We start from the raw sequence: 11,851 nt of genomic DNA, 5'->3' as shown, positions 1-11,851 counted from the left end.
TCTCAGAAAAAACGCAAACTCGGTGAGGAACGACGCCTAGCAGCTAAGGCCGAGGCCGATAAGTTACTAAGCGCAGGATTCATTGAAGAAGCTCAATACACAACTTGGCTTTCAAACGTAGTCTTGGTGAAGAAAGCCAACGACAAGTGGCGAATTTGTGTCGATTACACAGATCTAAACAAAGCCTGTCCTCGAGATGCCTACCCCTTACCCAACATTGACCGACTTGTTGACGGCGCGGTGGGAAATAAAGTACTCAATTTCCTGGATGCATATTCCGGTTACAATCAAATCCCCATGGTCGCATCCGACATGAACAAGACCGCCTTCATCACAGACGACGCCAATTATTTTTACAAAGTTATGCCTTTTGACCTCAAAAACGCCAGAGCAACCTACCAACGGTTGATGGATATAGTTTTTAGTCATTTGATGGGACAATGTGTCGAAGTATACGTCGATCACATGGTTGTTAAATCTTCAAGCCATCACCAACACGCACAGGACCTCTCAGCAGTCTTCTCCGCATAACGCCAATACAACCTCCGCCTGAACCCCGACAAGTGTGTATTCGGCGTCGACCGCGGTAAATTCCTCGGATTCATGCTAACCCAGCGCGGCATAGAGGCCAACCCTAAAAAATGCGAAGCAATTATCGAAATGCGTAGTCCCACCAACATCAAAGAATTCCAACGCCTCATAGGCCGCCTTACAACCATTTCCCGTTCCCTGCCCAAACTAGCTGAACAAACCTAACTCATAATACAACTCCTCAAAAAATCCGCCAGGTTCACATGGACTGACGACTGCGAACAAATTTTCCAAAAGCTGAAAACCACCCTTACCTCACCACCTATCCTCCACAAGCTGGATACTCATCAACCCCTGTTGGCTTACATCACAGCCACCGATCACACAGTCAGCGTCGGGCTTGTTCAAGATGTAGGCGGCACACAACATCTTGTTTACTTTGTCAGCAGAACACTGCAAGATCCTGAAACTAGATACCAAATGGTGGAAAAGTTGGCCCTATCCTTGTTACACGCAGCTTGTCGCCTACACCCATACTTCCAAAACCACAACATCACCGTCAAAACTGATTACCCAATCCAAAAGATATTGCAAAAACCAAACCTAGCAGGACGAATGTCGTCATGGACTGTTGAGTTGTCCGAATTTAACATTCGTTACGAACCCCATGGCCCCATAAAAGCCCAATGCCTCCTAGACTTCGTTAATGACCTCCAACAGACACCCACAGAGGACCAGTGGACACTTCATGTAGATGGTTCTTCAAATCCCAAAGGTGCTGGCGTGGGCATCGTGTTAGAAGGCCCCAACGATATCCTTATTTAGAAGATGACATCAAGTGGATTATAGTGTGAATTTTGTGTTGTTCACTTTAAGTGGATTAAAGGTGAAAGTGGGTGGGTTAAGAGTAAAGTTTGTTAAACTTTGTCAGTGATTTGATGGATGTAAAAGATTAAAAATTATATTTAAATAAAAGAAAAACCAAGTTACCAAATTGTACTTTATTTTATAAATAATTAAAAATTATCATTATATAAGTTTGATTTATCGTAGAAAAAAATATGAAAATGTATAAATGAAAGTAACATATTTTAATAAAAAAATATTTAAAAGATAATGTAATAAAAAAATTTATAATTAAAAATTAATTTTTAAACCTTATTTTATAACAATTTTTAAATTTTCGTTATTTTTACATCGTTTTCCTAATTATGCTAAAAAATAAATTGTGGACATTATTGTAATATTGATATCACCATTAAACCATTGCATAACAGACATAATTAAAAAATAGAGGAATTTCCCTCTTCCTTCCCCTCTCTCTTCCTCATCGTTGATTGGAGGGAGAGAGATAGGATGAATTCAAGTGGATTAGAGTGTGAAGCTTATCTTGTTCACTTTAAGGGGATTAACGGTGAAAGTGAGTGGATTTAGAGTAAAGTTTGTTGACGTTTGTGAGTGATTTGATGGATGTGATATTTTAAAAATTATATTTAAATCAAAAAAAAAACAAGATTACAAAATAGTATTTTATTTTAAAATAATTAAAAAGTATGATTATATAAGTTTAATTTATCGTAGAAAAAATATGAAAATGTATAAATGAAAGTAACATATTTTAATAAAAAAATATTTAAAAGATAATGTAAGAAAAACAAATATTATAATTAAAAATTACTTTCTAAACCTTATTTTATAACAATTTTCCAATTTTTGTTATTAATTATTTTTGTAAAAATAATTTGAAAAGTCATATTTTTACATAATTTTCATAATTAAGTTAAAAAATAAATTGCTGACATAATTGTAATTTTGGTATCACCCTCAAACAAAGACATAATAGAGATAATTTAAAATTAGAAGAATTTCACTCTTCCTTCCCCTCTCTACCTCAAGGTTGATTAGATGGAGAGGGAAAGGATGGCATCAAGTCGATTACAGTGTGAAGTTTGTGTTGTTCACTGTAGGTGGATTAAAGGTGAAAATGGGTGGATTCAGAGTAAAGTTTGTTAAAGTTTGTGAGTGATTTGATGGATGTGATAGATTAAAAATTATATTGAAATCAAAGAAAAACAAGATTACTAAATTGTACTTTATTTTAAAAATAATTAAAAATTATCAATATATAAGTTTGATTTATCATAGAAAAAATAAGAAAATGTATAAAATTAAAGTGACATATTTTAATAAAAAAATATTTAAAAGATAATGTAACAAAAAATTTTATAATTAAAAATTACTTTTTAAACATTAGTTTATAACAATTTTTAAATATTCGTTATTTTTACATCGTTTTCATAATTATGCTAAAAAATAAATTGTGAACATAATTGTAATCTTGATATCACCCTCGAACCATTGCATAACGGACATGATTCTAAAGTAGAGGAATTTCCCTCTTCCTTCCCCTGTCTCCCTCATCATTGATTGGAGGGAGAGAGATATGATCAATTCAAGTGGATTAGAGTGTGAAGCTTGTCTTGTTCACTTTAAGGGGATTAAAGGTGAAAGTGAGTGAATTTAGAGTAAAGTTTGTTGAAGTTTGTGAGTGATTTGATGGATGTGATAGATTAAAAATTATATTTACATCATAAAAAAACAAGATTACCAAATTGCGGACATAATTGTAATCTGGATATCACCCTCTAACCAAGACAAAACGGAGATCATTTGAAAATAAAAGAATTTCCCTCTTCCTTCCCCTCTCTCCCTCAAGGTTGATTGGATAGAGAAGGAGAGGTTGGCATCAAGTGGATTATAGTGTGAAGTTTGTGTTGTTCACCTTAAGTGGATTAAACGTGAAAGTGGGTGGATTTAGAGTAAAGTTTGTTGAAGTTTGTGAGTGATTGGATGGATGTGATAGATTAAAAATTATATTGAAATCATAAAAAACAAGATTGCCAAATTGTACTTTATTTTAAAAATAATTAAAAATTATCATTTTATAAGTTTGATTTATCGTAGAAAAATAAGAAAATGTATAAAATTAAAGTGACATATTTTAATAAAAAAATATTTAAAACATAATGTAACAAAAAAATTTTATAATTAAAAATTACTTTTTAAACCTTAGTTTATAACAATTTTTAAATATTCGTTATTTTGACATCGTTTTCATAATTATGCTAAAAAATAAAAATCGAACATAAATGTAATCTTGATATCACCCTCGAACCATTGCATAACGGACATGATTCTAAAGTAGAGGAATTTCCCTCTTCCTTCCCTTGTCTCCCTCATCATTGATTGGATGGAGAGAGATATGATCAATTCAAGTGGATTAGAGTGTGAAGCTTGTCTTGTTCACTTTAAGGGGATTAAAGGTGAAAGTGAGTGAATTTAGAGTAAAGTTTGTTGAAATTTGTGAGTGATTTGATGGATGTGATAGATTAAAAATTATATTTACATCATAAAAAAACAAGATTACCAAATTGCGGACATAATTGTAATCTTGATATCACCCTCAAACTAAGACATAACAGAGATCATTTAAAAATAAAAGAATTTCCCTCTTCCTTCCCCTCTCTCCCTCAAGGTTGATTGGATAGAGAGGGAGAGGATGGCATCAAGTGGATTATAGTGTGAAGTTTGTGTTGTTCACTTTAAGTGGATTAAACGTGAAAGTGGGTGGATTTAGAGTAAAGTTTGTTGAAGTTTGTGAGTGATTGGATGGATGTGATAGATTAAAAATTATATTTCAATCATAAAAAACAAGATTTCCAAACTGTACTTTATTTTAAAAATATTTAAAAATTATCATTTTATAAGTTTGATTTATCGAAGAAAAAAGATGAAAATGTAGAAATGAAGGTAACATATTTTAATAAAAAAATAATTAAAATATAATTTAATAAAAAATTTATAATTAAAAATTTCTTTCTAAACCTTATTTTTTAACAATTTTCAAATTTTCGTTATTAATTATTTTTGTAAAAATAATTTGAAAAGTCATATTTTTACATCATTTTCATAATTAAGCTGAAAAATAAATTGCTGACATAATTTTAATCTTGATATCAGCCTCAAACCAAGACATAATAGAGATGATTTAAAATTAGAGGAATTTCCCTCTTCCTTCTCCTCTCTCTCCCTCAAGGTTGATTGGATGGAGAAGGAGAGGATGGCATCAAGTGGATTACAGTGTGAAGTTTGTGTTATTCACTTTAAGTGGATTAAAGGTGAAAATGGGTGGATTAAGAGTAGAGTTTGTTAAAGTTTGTGAGTGATTGGATGAATGTGATAGATTAGAAATTATATTGAAATCAAAGAAAAACAAGATTACTAAATTGTACTTTATTTTAAAAATAATTAAAAATTATCATTATATAAGTTTGATTTATCGTAGAAAAAATATGAAAATGTATAAATGAAAGTGACATATTTTAATAAAAAAATATTGAAAAGATAATGTAACAAAAAATTTAATAAATTAAAAATTACTTTTTAAACCTTATTTTATAACAATTTTTAAATTTTCGTTATTTTTACATCGTTTTCCTAATTATGCTAAAAAATAAATTGTGGACCGTTATTGTAATCTTGATATCACCCTTAAACCATTGCATAACAGACATGATTGAAAAATATTCCTTCCCCTCTCTCTTCCTCATCGTTGATTGGAGGGAGAGAGATAGGATGAATTCAAGTGGATTAGAGTGTGAAGCTTATCTTGTTCACTTTAAGGGGATTAACGGTGAAAGTGAGTGGATTTAGAGTAAAGTTTGTTGACGTTTGTGAGTGATTTGATGGATGTGATATTTTAAAAGTTATATTTAAATCAAAAAAACAAAAACAAGATTACAAAATAGTATTTTATTTTAAAAATAATTAAAAATTATGATTATATAAGTTTGATTTATCATAGAAAAATATGAAAATGTATAAATGAAAGTAACATATTTTAATAAAAAAATATTTAAAAGATAATGTAAGAAAAAAAATTATAATTAAAAATTACTTTCTAAAACTTATTTTATAACAATTTTCCAATTTTTTTTATTTATTATTTTTTTTTAAATAATTTGAAAAGTCATATTTTTACATAATTTTCATAATTAATTTGAAAAATAAATTGCTGACATAATTGTAATCTTGATATCACCCTCAAACAAAGACATAATAGAGATGATTTAAAATTAGAAGAATTTCACTCTTCCTTCCCCTCTCTCCCTCAAGGTTGATTAGATGGAGAGGGACAGGATGGCATCAAGTCGATTACATTGTGATGTTTGTGTTGTTCACTGTAGGTGGATTAAAGGTGAAAATGGGTGGATTCAGAGTAAAGTTTGTTAAAGTTTGTGAGTGATTTGATGGATGTAATAGACTACAAATTATATTGAAATCAAAGAAAAACAAGATTACTAAATTGTACTTTATTTTAAAAATAATTAAAAATTATCAATATATAAGTTTGATTTATCGTAGAAAAAATAAGAAAATGTATAAAATTAAAGAGACATATTTTAATAAAAAAATATTTAAAATATAATGTACCAAAAATTTTATAATTAAAAATTACTTTTTAAACTTTAGTTTATAACAATTTTTAAATATTCGTTATTTTTACATCGTTTTCATAATTATGCTAAAAAATAAATTGCGAACATAATTATCAAGATTACAATTATGTCCGCAATTTATTTTTCAGCTTAATTATGAAAATGATATAAAAATATTACTTTTCAAATTATTTTTACAAAAATAACTAATAACTGTTCTAAAATAAGGTTTAAAAAGTAATTATTAATTATAAAATTTTTTATTACATTTTTTTATAAAATTTTTATTAAAATAGTTTATTTTCACTTATACATATTACAATTTTTAATCATTTTTAAAATAAAGGACATTTGGGTAATCATGTTTTTCCTTGATTTAAATATAATTTTTAATCTATCATATCCAAAAAATCACTCATAAACTTTAACAAACTTTACCCTACATCCACCCATTTTAACCTTTAATCCACTTAAAGTAAAGAACACAAACTTCACACTGTAATCCACTTGATGTCATCCTTGCCCTCTCCCTCCAATCAACCTTGAGGGAGAAAGACGGGAAGGAAGAGGGAAATTCCTCTATTTTTCATTCATCTCTATTATGCAATGGTTTGAGGGTGATATCAAAATTACAATTATGTTTGCAATTTGTTTTTACACTTAATTATGAAAATAATGTAAAAATATGGCTTTCGAAATTATTTTCACAAAAATAATTAATACGAAAAGTTTAAAATTGTTATAAAATAAGATTTAAAAAGTAATTATTAATGATAAAATTTTTTATTACGTTATTTTGTAAATATTTTTTATTAAAATATGTTACTTTCATTTATACATTTTAATATTTTTTCTACGACAAATCTTATTTTTCCCTGATTTAAGTATAATTTTTAATCTATCACATCTATCAAATCAGTCACAAACTTTAACAAACTTTACTTTAAATCAGTGGCAAATCTTGACGAAAAGTGTCAGAGGGGCCAAAGTAATATAATTTTGAGATCATTAGATTCGATAATTAGTATAATGCTTCAAAAAATGACTTCTCTAACTGAACAATTTTTATTATTAGTATAATACTTCAACATATGTGAAGAGGTAGAATCTATCTTGTTTTAGTCAATAATTTACTTTTCATCACTCTTAAACGATTCATTTATTCTTCCATTCTTTATCAATATACCTTTTTTGTAAACAACACTAAAAACTAATTGATCATAATCTAATAAAAAATTAAGACACGTAATTATTAAAACGAAAATATATTAATTATTATTAATACATAATACATTATTATTTTTTTTCTATATTCATAAAAAAAATGAATATACAAAAAGCTCATGAGATAAAAAAAAATAATGTTTTCATTATCAAGTAAGACAAGGGACGGGAAAGGAAGAGGATAAATTAGAAATATAATGCGTTTATGTCTAATTTTTTATCTTTAAAAACAAAAAAAAAGACATGTAACATCCCATTTAAATAATAAGATAATAAAAGGAAATCTTACACTGGGTAATATAAAGAGCCAAGTTGCGGAGTATAAAGTCACTCCTTACAGTTATCCAAGGTACTTAAAAGGAAATACTAAAGCTCACTACAAAGCCTACAACCCAAAAGGAGTAAGAGATAGCCTGTATTCGAAATAAAGCCTTAGGGATAATACACCACACGAGCCTTAGCCCTAAAGAAAAGCCCAAATAAAATATGAAGTCCAGCCCAGGTAGACTATGCAGCGGAATCATCTCTTCCTTGTCGATCTCGAGTACCTCTCGCATCTGCTCCCATCAATAAATTGATGATCATCGCAAAGGTAGAAGGACAACATACAAGGCAATCAAACAAGCAAGGGTAAGCTAGAGCCAAAATTAGTTTTATAATGCAATCAGATATACTTTCACAGTCCAATGTACATATATCATCCAAGCATGTTATGACCTTCCAATCAATACACTAAGACTCGACTCGACTCATCCAGATACATATAATTTGGTCGGATTCAGCGGATGCTTGCACTTGTGGTGGATACCTCTGCTCACCCCCGAGCTATGTGTTACAAGTGTCACAATGAATCAATCCCCCACACACAAGGTTAGCCCTTAATGAGTTTCAGGCCTCCTGCTACTCTCACCACAAGAGTCAGTCCGCTCTAAGTGAGACTAACTGACTCCTTAGAGTCTCAGGATGCAATCCTTACCTTGAATCCTTACCAAATTATATAGACGGGGCACCACCATGGACACCCACTAACAGGGGCCATGGAATTACGTCCCGACCACTGAAGCACGACCCTGAAATCTCACCTAGAGATTCCAAGGAATTACGTACTGACCACATACTATACATATTCAAACAAACAGTAATATTTATCATGCTTATAAATCTCATGCCAACCTTTATAATCCATCCTCATACATGTTCCATGTTGAATCCATTCCAAATCATCCTTCCCAATTCATGAATATAGAAGTGTAATTCATACTGACACCATGCCACTTTGATTACCAACCATCTCATACAAGTCACATGCCAAGGTCATGTTAAACTTATCAATCACAGACCATAAACCATTCTACTCATACCCATTCGCCCAATTCATGTTTTTAAAAGTAATTGAATCAATCCACAAGTTCAAGTTAAAGTAAGGAATTAAAATTCTACAACAATTCTTGCTTAAGCTAGACTGATCTCGCTTAAGCTAGACTGGTCTCGCTCAAGCTAGAAATTCTCGCTTAAGCTAGACTGATCTCGCTTAAGCTAGAAATTCTCGCTTAAGCGAGACTGATCTCGCTTAAGCTAAAATCCCTCGCTTAAGCTAAACTGACAACTTTTTAATGGTTTCAACATGTAAAAACACGAAATCCCAAACAGCAAAAATTTAAGAAAACACAAGCACATTGTATAAAACATTGGCATCATATTTCATGCTTTAAAAGGGTAAACAAATCAATCATGGGAGCATACAAGCATTTAACAGCTGTCAATCTCGCTCAAGCTAAGGAGCTCTCGCTCAGGCAACAGGGTCTCTCGCTCAAGCGAAAATCTTTCGCTTAAGCGAGATTGAAAACAAAGAGTACTTCGAGTTCTCGCTCAAGCTAGCCCATTTCGCTCAAGCGAGAGGCCTTCGCTCAAGCGAGCACTCGAAACTAAAATGGGGCGAGTTACTGCCATTCTCGCTTAGGCGAGAGCTCCTCGCTTAGGCGAAAGCTTCCCGTTTGGGCGAGAAACAGCTCGCTTAGGCGAGCATAGCAGATCTCACCTGCTCTCACGCATCCAAAAACCCATCCAGAAACAATACACCGATTATTTTCACACCATCAAAAGCACATCAAATAGCACCCAACAGAAACAAAAAGACACATTATTTATAAAAGCATGAAAAATCCTAGCTTCCCTCACCTGGACACCTGGACAGATGCTAGTGGAAAGCACAAGCACCTACGGCAACGAACCCAACAACTTCAGGAGCATAGAATGAGGTTGAGCTGACTTGAATCTGAATGAGCTTCGAGCCCTAACAGAGCACTGTTTGAGGGGAAAAGAGGAGTAAGATGGCTGATTTTGCAAAGTGGGCAGAACATGAGAGGGTTAGGCTGTTTTAGGGGTTTTGGGATGCCCTATGGGCCAGCCTTAGGCCCAATTAACTAAGAGAGGCCCTTAAATTTTAGGACAAAATTAAATTGGGTCTTACAAGACATATGAGAGTGAGAGATTATTACAAATTGTGAAAAACTAAAAAGATAATGAAAAGGAAAATAAAAATTATATCAATAAATATTTGATTTAATTACTCTTTTGATTCATGCTCTCCTTTAAAAATGTTAAATTGGTCCTCTAATGTTTTTTTAATTTGAATTTGGTTCCGATTTTTGTAAAACTAATGTAATTCGGTCTTTTATGATAAAATTCGTTAAATTCCTCAAAACAAATCAATGATCTTTTCATTAAAATTGAGATTCTAAATATGAATAATTTACTTTGTTGGTGTAATTAACCTAATCCTAGTGTCAATTTTTAAATAAAAACAGGAACCAAAAGAAAAATTAAACCTGAATATTTTTATTTTCTATTATATTTAATTTTTATTTTTATTATGTATTTATATTAAATGTTATGTTTAAATAAAAAAAATAAAAAATAAAAATTTAATTTTTATTATTTTCTAATATACATTACCTACAATTTAAAGAAAATTATATTTTTATATTATATATATATATATAACTAAAAAAAATGAAAATTTTGGGGGGGCCAGGGCCCCTCCCTGCCCCCTTGTAAATCTGTCATTGCTCTAAATTCACCCTCTTTCACCGTTAATCCACTTAAAGTGAACAACACACACTTCACACTCTAATCCACTTGAATTCATCATCTCCCTCCCCCTCCAATCAACCTTGACGGATAGAGGAGAAGGAAGATGGAAATTCCTCTTTTTTTCAACCCTCCCCCTCCAATCAACCTTGACGGAGATAGGAGAAGGAAGATGGAAATTCTTCTTTTTTTCAATCGTCTTTGTTATGCAACGATTTGAGGGTGATATCAAGATTACAATTATGTCCGTTATTTATTTTTTTTCAGCTTAATTATGAAAATGATGTAAAAATATGGCTTTTGAAATTTTTTTTACAAAAATAATTAATAACGAAAATTTTAAAATTGTTATAAAATAAGGTTTAAAAATTAATTACTAATTACAAAAAATTTTAATAAATTATTTTATTTTCATTCATACATATTAATATTTTTTTCTACAACAAATCAGACTTTCATAATGATAATTTTAATCATATTTAAAATAAAGGAAAATTTGGTAACATTGTTTTTTCCTGATTTAAATATAAATTTTAAGCTATCACATTCATCGAATCACTCACAATTTGGTAACATATTTTAATAAAAAAATATTTAAAAGATAATGTAATAAAAAATTTATAATTCAAAATTATTTTTTAAACATTATTTTATAACAATTTTCAAATTTTCGTTATTTTTACATCGTTTTCATAATTATGGTAAAAAAGAAATTGCGTACATAATTAATAATTAATAATTACTTTTTAAACCTGATTTTAGAAAAATTTTCAAATTTTTGTTATTAATTATTTTAGTAAAAATAATTTTTAAAGTCATATTTTAACACCAATTTCATACTGAAGATGAAAAACAAATTGTGGCATAATTGTAATCTTGATAATTATGTTCACAATTTATTTTTTAGCATAATTATGAAAACGATGTAAAAATAACGAATATTTAGAGTGTGAAGTTTGTGTTGTTCACTTTAAGTCGATTAAAGATGAAAGAGGGTGGATTTAGAGTAATGTTTGTTAAAGTTTGTGAGTGATTTGATGCATGTGATAGATTAAAAATTATATTTAAATCAAGGAAAAACAAGATTGCCAAATTCTCCTTTATTTTAAATATGATTAAAAATTATCATTGTATAAGTTTGATTTGTTGAAGGAAAATATATTAATATGTATGAATGAAAATAAAATAGTTTATTAAAAAAATATTTATAAAAAAATGTAATAAAGCATTTTATAATTAATAATTAGTTTTTAAACCTTATTTTAGAACAGTTTTCAATTTTTCGTTATTAGTTATTTTTGTAAAAATAATTTGAAAAGTAATATTTTTATATCATTTTCATAATTAAGCTGAAAAATAAATTGCGGACATAATTGTAATCTTGATATCACCCTCAACACAAAACATAACACAAATGATTTAAAATTAGAAGAATTTCCATCGTCCTTTCTCTCTGTCCGTTAAGGTTGATTGGATGTATAGGGAGATGATGAATTCAAATGCATTAG

The sequence above is a fragment of the Vigna unguiculata genome, chromosome 6, assembly GCF_037176805.1.
Source record: "Vigna unguiculata cultivar grain cowpea cultivar isolate G323 ecotype 2 chromosome 6, ASM3717680v1, whole genome shotgun sequence".
Lineage (NCBI taxonomy): Eukaryota > Viridiplantae > Streptophyta > Magnoliopsida > Fabales > Fabaceae > Vigna > Vigna unguiculata.
This window is presented reverse-complemented; position numbering follows the sequence as displayed.